Source organism: Schistocerca cancellata, chromosome 3 (assembly GCF_023864275.1).
Source record: "Schistocerca cancellata isolate TAMUIC-IGC-003103 chromosome 3, iqSchCanc2.1, whole genome shotgun sequence".
Classification (NCBI taxonomy): Eukaryota; Metazoa; Arthropoda; class Insecta; order Orthoptera; family Acrididae; genus Schistocerca; species Schistocerca cancellata.
The window spans coordinates 193567116-193580872 of record NC_064628.1 but is presented as its reverse complement, the minus strand read 5'-3'; positions in this window follow the sequence as shown (position 1 = coordinate 193580872).

Sequence of the window (13757 nt, the reverse complement as noted above, 5' to 3'; positions counted from 1 at the left end):
AGACACACGCTAGCTAATTGTAAACAGTTAAAAATAATTCATAGCGCAGCCTACAGACATGCGAACCGCTCGTAAATAATGCAAAACATTTACCTCCAAATAGCCAAACAACTGCTAATTTTCGCAAATAATTACAGTGCATAGGCTGATGGGAGGAAGAACGAGTGTACTTTATTTATTTGCTACATATCTTTTTCAAACTTTTACTTCTCATAGGTTTTGATATGTAAGGCTGACATAAGGCAGTTTCTGAACTCCAGTAGTGCACTACACTTGGAAACACAACCACACCCATCAAGATATTCATTCCATTCCAGACCAGTAACTCCTCTACACATAAAATTGTCCAGTTATTTGTCTACTCACTCACATTCTCACTAGATTGCCGTTATTGCGCAAAAACAACTCAGACTGCGCTGTGCTGCTCGGTAAAGTAAGGGATTGCTGCACTCTATTAATTTGGAGCCCTTCTATTTAGTCGTGGAGAATATTTGTCTTCAAACACCCACACTGATCCGACTGTGGTCATCTGACACAGGCCACAAACACGTAAACAACTCCTAATTTCATCATACAATAGCAAACAGCTCTTAAATAATGCAGTAGACAATATTAGCAGACGAGCTCTGTACTCTTAAACTCTCCAAATAAAGCACCACACAGTGCACAGACATGCTTGCAAAATAGTGCAACAGACGCGCCCAAACACCACCAGCTGCCAAACTGACCAAAAGTCTCTGCTCGGCCTCCCCCAAACATGACCTCAAAACAGTCGCATTCGCAATTATCACCGGGGAAATTGATATCTCCTATGCGCCTTAGATTACGCTTCATGGCAGGCCGCGCGCGCGTGCGGTCGGCGGGGAAGGGGATTCCAGAGTCTCTAGCCAAGTTCATCTTCCGAGCGCTAGTGACAGCCGACAAATGTGAAAGCTGCATTGTTCTTCTCATGTATACCGCCGGCGTCTCAGGTCTGGACCTGCCTTCACGTCTGTTCTCAGAACAGCTCATAGCTCGTTGACACACTCGATTACTGCAGCCGGGAAAACATTTACTACTCGCATACAACCGAGATGGTCACGGAAAAACCAAATCACTCTGATCTGCGCTGCAGGTGCGTGTAATCATTGAGAACACTATTTATTTTTTTCTAACAACTGATTTAACCATACAGTGTATCTATCACGGTATCACAAAACACCAATTCCAGATGTTCCCTGGTGCATGTTGCACAGCCCACAGACACGCACCCAATCATAATTTCAGTACACATTATAGCAAACTGCTACTAAGTAATACATCACACAGATGTGTAGATACCCTCAGTACTCGTAAACTGTCCTAATAACGCATAGCAGAGCCTGCAGATCCACTCGCAAAATAACTCAACAGACGTGCACAGCTATCCCCAGTCTGCACCGTGCCCACTGGATCGTGAAGACACTCATCCCTCTGATTTCAGATCTCGCACAGCCCCTGCTCTGCTTCCGCAAGCGTGAGTTGGCGTGGTCAACGCACTCGTCAGCGGTCAAACCACACACATACGTCTGTCCAGGACCGCGATCCCGAGCCACAACCACCGAACGCGAGTGAAAGTCAACTTTATATCAACGTAGCATAATTCCAAAGCGCAGCCTCCGTACGCTAGACACATCATAGCAGCACATGTCTTTACCTCCTATGACACTGTAGCACACTGCGCATTGCTCCTTACAAGACATATCAAGGCCCCTTAACTAAACATAACTACACATCCCTGCTCCTGCCTCGATGCGTGACCAGCCATCTAGAAACCTTCGCAATATTATTTTTAGTTTACAACTTTTTTAAAAAATAATATCTAATTTACACCTCCCACCGCACCTAACCTCACACCCATCCCACCATCAACATACGCAAACGTCCTCAACCCTATCTTGACACTCATATATCACCCCACAAACCCTGCACATCAATCATTTTACCATTCTCATCCCATCTTTTCGAATTACAAATGTAGCCTCTATCTAAACACCAATCAACGCATCTTTCTCGCACTTTCAACAGTAAAATTAATTTTACACATACCCAGAAATACCAAACCCAACTAAAGATTCAAACCCTTATACAAAGCATCAAGCACATACGACAATATTCAAAGCCTGGTCCGTGATCTCTGCAATTTAAGTCGGAGAAAGACATATCTATTACCTTCTGCAACCTGTCTATAAACAGAACGATCTCAGTTACTACAAGAGGACCTTGTTTTGACCATTCGCCGGAAATGCGCGCAATGTTGTACGCCTCAAACAAGGTGCAAGTACAACAGATCCTCAACACCCTACCATCTTTATCCTCTACCATCAAACAGTGAAAAAGTCACGAAGGCACCAATGCGATCCATCTCCAGCGCGGACAAACGGAATTCACAATACTCCCCCCCGAATAACTCAGAGTGCAACCATCCAAGAATTCCTAACAGCTCACCAAATCCAACACCTCAAACTACAAATGCCTATACGAACAAGATCATATTAAATATACACACACGCTGCAGAGAGCCCTTTAAAGTTTGATCACCCATACTCTAAGCGAATGAGAAGCTGGCTCTGGCCCTTATTCAAACAGAGTTTTCCAACGCGCTTTTCCGTCCTGTCAGACATACATACATCTCCCCGGTCACCTTACGCTGAGCTATCTCTACCCCAATCGTAAGACATTTCCTTTCTATGATACGAGCCCAATATAGCCCTGCGGACACGTGTAGTGCCCAATGATCACACGAGATCACGAGTCAGAAATAATACCATTACTCCATCAGGTCTATATAAAAAATGATAGTTATTAGCAGCCGGTACATCCTACAAGCAAACAGATACGTGTAACAGCTGCGTCCAACATGTGGTAATTTAAAGGCATCCCGTCACCGACTCGGTAAACACCCATCTGTCGGGTAAGTGTGTACACAATGAGTAAAGGCCCTCACAAATACCCACAGCTAACTTAGTTATGACGCTGAATTCTCGATTTTACACCAAGCATGCGACATGGTGGGGATCGCGTAAATAAAAGTGAATTTAGAGGAATGTGTCAACCTTCATCACACATGAGAGGGAAGTCCTCTGATGACCGACGGGTTCACCGTTAACGATCGCAAGTAGACAGCGCTTTAAACCACATACCAAACATGTAGCCGCATACGTCTAGAACGCTGGCTATATCACGTGACTAATGCATCCAAATAGAATTCTGGAAAAAAATATCTACCATTAACAACTTGTCCTTCTCTAGAATAAATGAGTCAACGTTTGAATCGTACCTAGTTGCAGCTCCGTCTCAATCGATTATCCCGTACATCCTCTGTTATCATTTAACACAGATGTAAGTTTAGACGTGAATGATTCTCTGTCCTCCTGAAAACCATCAAATACAGTGTTCAACTCGCGTGTATCACTGCTACCTCAGTAAACATACACTATAATACGAACTCAATGAGATAAAATTGACTGCCTTCCTTATTCGGCTCGCTTCGAAGTCATCGTTTTCCTGCATTCCTCTTGCTGCCGCATACTTGACTTCATGTACAAATTCCCCTCCCCCCCTTCCTTCGAACCAGAAGATAAGCAAGTATGTTCTCATTTTCACCGCATTTCGGTCTATATATGCATCGATCATGGATTCTAGAACAGTATTTTACACATGATAGATTGAATGATTTGCTTAAAAATCTATCGAACTACGTTGTGTATAAATATCGCTCCGTTCTTGTTCTTCTTAACTGTATACTATGAAATTAGGGCACTTTGAGATCTGTTACTATTGATCGATATGATGTGCTAAGCTCCTAGACTTGGTTACATTTCGAGAAATGTGGTGCACTTGGATGGATTAGGACTAGGAAAGCTCTATTCAGTCAAGAGAGGTGGAGTGTAGCTGTATTCGTCTGCTCGGTTGAGGAATAATTGGGTAGCGATGTTGCGGGGTAGGTAGGTCAATGCCGAGGTGACGATGGTCTTTTAACGTAAGAGGACTAGATAGCTCTGTGACTGCCATACGCAGAGAGATTGATCGAGTACTATGCGCGAGGTCTTAGAAATATGTATAGCGTTGTCTGGTATAATTTGATCGTCTTTATGTGTTCGAGAATTAAGTGTGAATGGACGTGTTGAGCAGTCATCTACAGGGTGTGCAGAAAAGGACTCCCTGATTTCAAAATTAAATATCTCGAAAACAAAGATCGATATAGGAATGCAGTGAACGGTATGTTTATTGTGAAAGCTGTAAGAAGTTTATACAGCAGTTTGAAATAATAGTTACAAAAGCTGCTAACAGATGGCGCTGTAATCGCATTACGTAATGCCTAGTATAAATAGTGATCCGAAGCCCAGAGCGATCAGTTCCACTACTGAAACGTGAAAGGAGGTTAGCGTACCGAAAGAAGAGATTAAAACCATATACTCCACTGAACAACGCGTTTTTCTGGTGCTAGAGTACCACAGGTTAGAAGAGAGTCCTACGGCAACAAGGCGAAGTTTTCAAGCACGATTTAATGTTCCAAAAGGACCCGATGCGAAAACCATTAGTACGCTCTTCGCAAAATTTCAATGAACAGGCAGCGTAACTGATGATCTAGTGGGGCATGTTGGCCGCAAGCAAACCGTAGTTACGCCTGAAAATTTCGCCACAGTTTCTGGAATTATTCAGTGAAATCCAATGTAATACGTCCATAGAATTGCATCTGAAACTGATTTGAAGCTTTCCAGCACGCAGAAAATACTGAGAAAGAGCCTACACATGTTTCCATTCAAAATTCGAACGCACCAGGCCATACGCGTACGAGCTGTGCAACAAAGGGTTGCCTTTGCTAATCAGATGCTCACAATGATTGATAGTGAAGGATTTGATGTTGGCTGCATCTAATTTACAGATGAAGCACACTTCCACCTGAATGGATACGCGAATAAGCGGAACTGGCTATTTTGGGGTTCCGAAAAGCCATATTGGTGTGGAGCCAAACTCCTGTATTCTCCTAAAGTTGCTGTGTGGGCTGCAGTATGCAGCAGAGGCATTATTGGCCATTTTTTCATTCGAGAAACGGTCACTGGTGCACGGTACGTTGCAATTTTGGAACAATTTGTCGCCACAGCAAGCGTTAGCGGATCGACCAGTTACTGAATGGTTTATGCAACATGGAACCCGACCACATCGTACCGAACAAGTGTTTCGCTTTCTTGAGGAAAACTTCGGGAATCGAGTCATTGCTTTGGAATATCCCAAATTTACTGGTGCAGGAATGGATTGGCCTCCATATTCGCCGGATTTGACTCCCTGTAACTTTTTTTTGTGGGGCACAGTGAAAGACATGGTCTACCGATGCATTCCGCCACGCTGGACGAGCTTGAATCGGCGATCTCTGTGGCATGTGAATCCATTTCTGTTGAGACACTACGAAATGTGATGGCGAATTTCATTCTTCGTTTGCACCACCTCTGTAGTGCCAATGGTACAGCATTCCGCCACGCTGGACGAGCTTGAAGCGGCGATCTCTGTGGCATGTGAATCCATTTCTGTTTGAGACACTACGAAATGTGATGGCGAATTTCATTCTTCGTTTGCACCACCTCTGTAGTGCCAATGGTAAAATTTTGAAAACATTGTGATATGATTGTTTGCAAAGATTGTTTTCATACGATTATTTCACTTAAGTGCGCTGATATGAGCTGTACACCGTTCAGCGCCATCTGTTAGCAGCTTTTGTAACTATTATTTCAAACTGCTGTATAAACTTCTTACAGCTTTCACAATAAACATACCGTTTACTGCATTCCTCTATCGATATTTGTTTTCGAGATATTTAATTTTGAAATCAGGAAGCCCATTTCTGGACACCCTGTACGAATGATCACAATGATACTTGCAAAGTAGAGGATGTATGGTTGAGCTATGATACTGAAATTAAGAAAACAAGCTGTCGCATTATTGGCCAGTGTTGGATTTAATGTAAAATTTTTCGCGATATCAGCTGTGATGGATAATATTACAGTAGATCGGTGGTGTCTTATCCATCGCATCTGTGCGTTGGGTACGACATAATGATTGACTGACAATGCTTGCTTGAGTTGGGAGAGAAATTTTGGTTGATGGACCGCAACTTCCAGGGTTGCTAGCACCGAAAATGGTGATACTGTACTTGTGAGCAAAAATGACCAATCACTAGAAATTGAATACAAAGTTATAAACTATTCGGTCACTGCGACATATGAGTTTAGATGTCGAGGTGGTCAATCACTTTCGAGGGAAGTGGCTACAACGCCAGCAGGCTCTTCTATTTTCCTTGTGTTGTGGGTGTCCTTTATTTAAAACCATTCAATGTTATGCTATAGACTGTAAGAATATGATTTATAAGGTGTAAGGTATAGTTTCCTGTGAGAGACCGTGCATCAGTCCGTGTTAATGTCTGTTTAGAATCCGACATTGAGTACTAGGTCGCGACAGAAAGACGAAATGCTCGGCAGTGTGCAAAAGCGTGTTAGAAAACACTGTTTGAACAAGGGCCAGAGGCAGCTTCTCATTCACTTAGGGTATGGGTGATCAAACTTTAAGGGGCTCTCTGCAGCATGTGTGTATATTTAATATGATCTTGTTCATATAGGCATTTTTAGTTTGAGGTGTTGGATTTGGTGAGCTGTTAGGAATTCTTGGATGGTTGCACTCTGAGTTATTCGGGGGGGAGTATTGTGAATTCCGTTTGTCCGCGCTGGAGATGGATCGCATTGGTGCCTTCGTGACTTTTTCACTGTTTGATGGTAGAGGATAAAGATGGTAGGGTGTTGAGGATCTGTTGTACTTGCACCTTGTTTGAGGCGTACAACATTGCGCGCATTTCCGGCGAATGGTCAAAACAAGGTCCTCTTGTAGTAACTGAGATCGTTCTGTTTATAGACAGGTTGCAGAAGGTAATAGATATGTCTTTCTCCGACTTAAATTGCAGAGATCACGGACCAGGCTTTGAATATTGTCGTATGTGCTTGATGTTTTGTATAAGGGTTTGAATCTTTAATTGGATTTGGTATTTGTGGGTGTGTGTAAAATTAATTATACTGTTGAAAGTGCGAGAAAGATGCGTTGATTGGTGTTTAGATAGAGGCTACATTTGTAATTCGAAAAGATGGGATGAGAATGGTAAAATGATTGATGTGCAGGGTTTGTGGGGTGATATATGAGTGTCAAGATAGGGTTGAGGACGTTTGCGTATGTTGATGGTGGGATGGGTGTGAGGTTAGGTGCGGTGGGAGGTGTAAATTAGATCTTATTTTTAAAAAAAAGTTGTAAACTAGGAATAATATTGAGGAGGTTTTTAGGTGGCTGGTCACGCGATGAGGCGGGAGCAAGGTTGTGTAGTTATGTTTAGTTAAAGGGCCTTGTAATGTCTTGTAAGGAGCAATTTGCAGTGTGCTACAGTGTCATAGGAGGTAAAGACATGTGCTGCTATGATGTGTCTAGCGTACGGAGGCTGCGATTTGGAATTATGCTACGTTGATATAAAGTAGGCTTTCACCCATGTTCGGTGGTCAAGGCCCTGGATTGCGGTCCTGGACAGACGTATGTGTGTGGTTTGACCGCTGACGAGTGCATTGACCACGCCAACTCACGCTTGCGGAAGCAGAGTAGGGGCTGTGCGAGGTCTGAAATCAGAGGGATGGATGACTTCACGATCCGGTGGGCACGGTGCAGATTGGGGGTACCTCCGCACGTCTGTTGAGTTATTTTGCGAGTGGATCTGCAGGCTCTGCTGTGCGTTATTAGGATAGTTTACGAGTACTGAGGGTATCTACACATCTGTGTGATGTATTATTTAGTAGCAGTTTGCTATAGTGTGTACTGAAGTTATGATTGGGTGCGTGTCTGTGGGCTGTGCAACACGCACCAGGGCACATCAGGGATTGGTGTTTTGTGACAGCATGACAGATACACTGTATGGTTAAACAGGTTGATCAAAAAAACAAATATTGTTCTCAATGATTACACGCTCCTACAGCGCAGATCAGAGTAATTTGGTTTTTCCGTGACCATCTCGGTTGCATGCGAGCAGTAAATGTTTTCCCGGCTGCAGTAATCGAGTGTGTCAACGAGCTATGAGCTATTCCGAGAATAGACGTGAAGGCAGGTCCAGACCTGAGACGCCGGCGGTATACATGAGAAGAACAATGCAGCTTTCACATGTGTCGTCTGTCATGAGCGCTCGGAAGATGAACTTGGCTGGAGACCCTGGAATCCCTTCCCCGCAGACCACACGCACGTGCGGCCTGCCATGGATCGTAGTCTAAGGCGCATAGGCGATATCAATTTCTCCGGTGATAGGTGCGAATGCGACTGTTTTGAGGTCATGTTTGGAGGAGGCTGAGCAGAGACTTTTGGTCGGTTTGTCAGCTGGTGGTGTTTGGGCGAGTCTGTTGCACTATTTTGCAAGCATGTCTCTGCACTGTGTGGTGCTTTATTTGGAGAGTTTAAGAGTACAGAGCTCGTCTGCTGATATTGTGTACTGCATTATTTAAGAGCTGTTTGCTATTGTGTGGTGAAATTAGGAGTTGTTTACGTGTTTGTGGCCTGTGTCAGATGACCACAGTCGGATCAGTGTGGGTGTTTTGTGACAAATATACTCCACGCCTAATTAAAAGAGCTCCAAATAAATAGAGTGCAGCAATCCCTTACTATCCCGAGCAGCAGAGCGCAGTCTGAGCTGTTTTTGCGCAATAACGGCAATCTGGTGAGAATGTGAGTGAGTAGGCAAATAACTGGACAATTTTATGTGTAGAGGAGTTACTGGTCGCGAATGGAATGAATATCTTGATGGGTGTCGTTGTGTTTCCAAGTGTAGTGCACTACTGGAGTTCAGAAACGGCCTTATGTCAGCCTTACATATCAAAACCTATGAGAAGTAAAAGTTTGAAAAAGATATGTAGCAAAAGTACACTCGTTCTTCCTTCCATCAGCCTATGCACTGTAATTATTTGCGAAAATTAGCAGTTGTTTGGCTATTTGGAGGTAAATGTTTTGCATTATTTACGAGCGGTTCAGATGTCTGTAGTCTGTGCTAAGACTTATTTTTAACTGTTTACAATTAGCTAGCGTGTGTCTAGAACATTATAAATGAGTTATATAGGAGAGTTTTGCAGGTCTGTATGATGTGGGACATGTCGGTGTGATATACACTCCTGGAAGTGGAAAAAAGAAAACATTGACACCGGTGTGTCAGACCCACCATACTTGCTCCGGACACTGCGAGAGGGCTGTACAAGCAATGATCACACGCACGGCACAGCGGACACACCAGGTACCGCGGTGTTGGCCGTCGAATGGCGCTAGCTGCGCAGCATTTGTGCACCGCCGCCGTCAATGTCAGCCAGTTTGCCGTGGCATACGGAGCTCCATCGCAGTCTTTAACACTGGTAGCATGCCGCGACAGCTTGGACGTGAACCGTATGTGCAGTTGACGCACTTTGAGCGAGGGCGTATAGTGGGCATGCGGGAGGCCGGGTGGACGTACCGCCGAATTGCTCAACACGTGGGGCGTGAGGTCTCCACAGTACATCGATGTTGTCGCCAGTGGTCCGCGGAAGGTGCACGTGCCCGTCGACCTGGGACCGGACCGCAGCGACGCACGGATGCACGCCAAGACCGTAGGATCCTACGCAGTGCCGTAGGGGACCGCACCGCCACTTCCCAGCAAATTAGGGACACTGTTGCTCCTGGGGTATCGGCGAGGACCATTCGCAACCGTCTCCATGAAGCTGGGCTACGGTCCCGCACACCGTTAGGCCGTCTTCCGCTCACGCCCCAACATCGTGCAGCCCGCCTCCAGTGGTGTCGCGACAGGCGTGAATGGAGGGACGAATGGAGACGTGTCGTCTTCAGCGATGAGAGTCGCTTCTGCCTTGGTGCCAATGATGGTCGTATGCGTGTTTGGCGCTGTGCAGGTGAGCGCCACAATCAGGACTGCATACGACCGAGGCACACAGGGCCAACACCCGGCATCATGGTGTGGGGAGCGATCTCCTACACTGGCCGTACACCACTGGTGATCGTCGAGGGGACACTGAATAGTGCACGGTACATCCAAACCGTCATCGAACCCATCGTTCTACCATTCCTAGACCGGCAAGGGAACTTGCTGTTCCAACAGGACAATGCACGTCCGCATGTATCCCGTGCCACCCAACGTGCTCTAGAAGGTGTAAGTCAACTACCCTGGCCAGCAAGATCTCCGGATCTGTCCCCCATTGAGCATGTTTGGGACTGGATGAAGCGTCGCCTCACGCGGTCTGCACGTCCAGCACGAACGCTGGTCCAACTGAGGCGCCAGGTGGAAATGGCATGGCAAGCCGTTCCACAGGACTACATCCAGCATCTCTACGATCGTCTCCATGGGAGAATAGCAGCCTGCATTGCTGCGAAAGGTGGATGTACACTGTACTAGTGCCGACATTGTGCATGCTCTGTTGCCTGTGTCTATGTGCCTGTGGTTCTGTCAGTGTGATCATGTGATGTATCTGACCCCAGGAATGTGTCAATAAAGTTTCCCCTTCCTGGGACAATGAATTCACGGTGTTCTTATTTCAATTTCCAGGAGTGTATATACTCCATTCCTAAATAAAGTAAATTCGTTCCTCAGTCCGTGGACCTAGTGTAGGGTGAGTCCGTTTATCAGAAACATGTAGGAAGATACTGAGTGCTGGTGGCTTAGTCTGAAACAATTTTCTTAGGTTGGTGGCGGAGGCGCAAGTGAGCTTTGTTTACTGGCAGATTTCAAACTTAGCGCTGGTTCCTAGGAGGAGGAGGTGGCATTCTGGTCCTCGAAAAGTAGTTCATATTAGGGAGTTGAACACGTTTGATAAATATATGAAATTGTAATTTCAATTATTTAATATAGCTGGGGTGGTGAGAGTGAATTTGTCGAGTGTTCTCACGACGAGCAAACGCGCTGTTATACGGTCATGGTAGATTCCACTGTCGGTCAAACTCTGGCGCCAAACATATCCTTTGTACAGCACGCAGTCGACAGGTTCCATCGTGTCCGGCGTTAAGTGCTCGCGGGCACGGCCGACCGTTTGTGGCGGGACCCTCAGGCACTGGTCGCCAATGCCCAGCGGGCGCGCTGGCCGTGGGGGTGTGCCTGACGTCAGTGGGCCAGGGAGTGGGCTCACCTGGCCGCGTGTACGTCAGCTGTGCTCTGGTGTTTCGCTGTGTGAGCATGGAGAAGTCAGTTGGGACACACCTGCAAGACCGTAATGACTGAAGTTAAGAGTATTTACAGAAGGTTATGACCGTCGCCTGTATGGAGGGTGTGTGACGGAAGCGGGGCGGCGGCGCAGCAATTGTACAGTTATTACGCGCGCGCGAGAGCGAGGCAATTAGCGGGCGTTCTAGTTCGGTCTAAAGGTGCTGTTATATGGTCATGCGGATTCCACTGTCGAGCAAACTTTGCCGCCAAAAGTGTAGCATTGCGTTCTCGCTCGCACAGGGACACGTGGCGAATGGCTGTGTGAGGTCGGCGTCGACAGGTTTGAGCGTGGTGTCGAAAGTGTTACAGGGAAATGGGCGACCGTCGTGCGATTCAGCTCCAAGGCAGACTATTTTGGCTGGAAACCTGTGGAAGCGACAAAAGCACGTGTTGAGCGGACAGGGGGCACTGTGATACCACACTAGACAAGTTCCAGCGTGTCCAGCGAAAACATGTTTACGACATGGGAACGATCGCTGGGCTCACCCCCTGCGTTAGTGACCGGCCGCCTCACCTGAAAGGCACAGGCATTGTCTTCGCATGCCGGCCAGGTGGTTGTGGATTTGAACTAATTCAGTTGGAGCGCGGACGTCGTGGTGACTGCACTGCGATATCAGAGATGTGTGTGCTGACTGTGTTGGAGAACAAGTGATGACTGTACTGCTTGAAATAAAGTATTCAGTCCCTTCCCCCCTGCAAAACCAAAGGACGTGAATTACGTTAATATAAGTGCAGTTTATTATTTGACGCGATTATGATAGGCTACCAGTTGAAAAAATGATAAGTGACGGAGACAGCTCGTACATGTGGTTAATTATGGTGCTGGGGATTTGAACTTGTGATAGATTTTTGTTATGGATGTAAGGAGAATGGCTTTCTCACCGAGAAAATCGGACATCTTGAATAAATAATAAATGATAATAATATATAGAAGTACAGTTTTTGAGAGAATATCGAGTTGGAATTTGAATTTGGCGCAATTTTCTAGTGGAGGTAAGCCTATAATAATAAATGATAATGAATGACAATAAATTATAATGAATGATAATGAATAGTAATAATAAATACAAGTACGGTCTTTTCATGCATTATCCTGTTGGAATTCAAACTTCCCGCCAATTTTATTTTTCTTCTGGAGGCTTAGGTTAGTGGATGTCGCACAATTGGAATATTTTCCCGCCAAAATCCGCCATCTTAGATGACGTCATGCATTTTTATCAAGTGCACATGCCGTATCTTAGATGACGTCATAGCCGCCATCTTGAATAAACTGAGCAACAGCGGAGAGTGGGGTGGCAAACCCATTGTCCCCCTACTACCGGTACCTCTAATACCCAGTACCATGTCCTCTTGCATTGATGCATAAGTGTATTCGTTGTGGCACTGTTGTCGAGAATGTCCCTTTCCTCAACGGCGATTCAGCGTACATCCCTCAGAGTGGTTGGTGGTCATGTTGTTCATAAACAGCCCTTTTTAATCTACCCCAGGCATATTCGATGGGGTTCATGTCTGGAGAACATGCTACCTACTCTAGTCGAGGGATCTCATTAACAAGTTGTGCACGATGGTAAGAATTGTCGGCCATGAAGACGAATGCCGCACCAATATGCTGCCGATATCGGTCGGAGGATGGAATACACGTATTGTACAACCGTTACGGCGCCTTCCTTGACCACCAGCGGCGTACGTCGGCACCACATAATGCCACCCCAGAACAGCACGGAACCTTCACCTTGCTGCACTCGCTGGACAGTGTATCTAAGGCGTTCAGCATGGCCGGGTTACCTCCAAACACGTCTTTGACGATTGACTGGTTGATAGCGTATGCGACAATTATTGGTGAAGATAAAGTGATGGCGAATGTGAGCGGTCCATTCGGTATGTTGTTAGGACCTTCTGTACCCCACTGCATGTTGTCGTGGTTGCAAATATGGACATCGCCATGGACTTTGGGAGTGAAGTTGCGCATCATGCTGCCTGTTGCGCACAGTAGTTGCCCTTGAGCGGCCTGAGCAAGGCATGTCATTGACAGTTCCTGGCTCTCTGTATCTCCTCCATGTGTGAACAACATCACTTTGATTCACTTCGAGACGCTTGGACACTTCCCTTGGCCGGCCGAAGTGGCCGTGCGGTTATAGGCGCTGCAGCCTGGAACCGCGAGGCCGCTACGGTCGCAGGTTCGAATCCTGCCTCTGGCATGGATGTGTGTGATGTCCTTAGGTTAGTTAGGTTTAACTAGTTCTAAGTTCTAGGGGACTAATGACCTCAGAAGTTGAGTCCCATAGTGCTCAGAGCCATTTGAAACATCTGAACAAAAAAAATGGTTCAAATGGCTCTGAGCACTATGGGACTCAACATCTTAGGTCATAAGTCCCCTAGAACTTAGAACTACTTAAACCTAACTAACCTAAGGACATCACACACACCCATGCCCGAGGCAGGCTTCGAACCTGCGACCGTAGCAGTCCTGCGGTTCCGGACTGCTGCGCCAGAACCG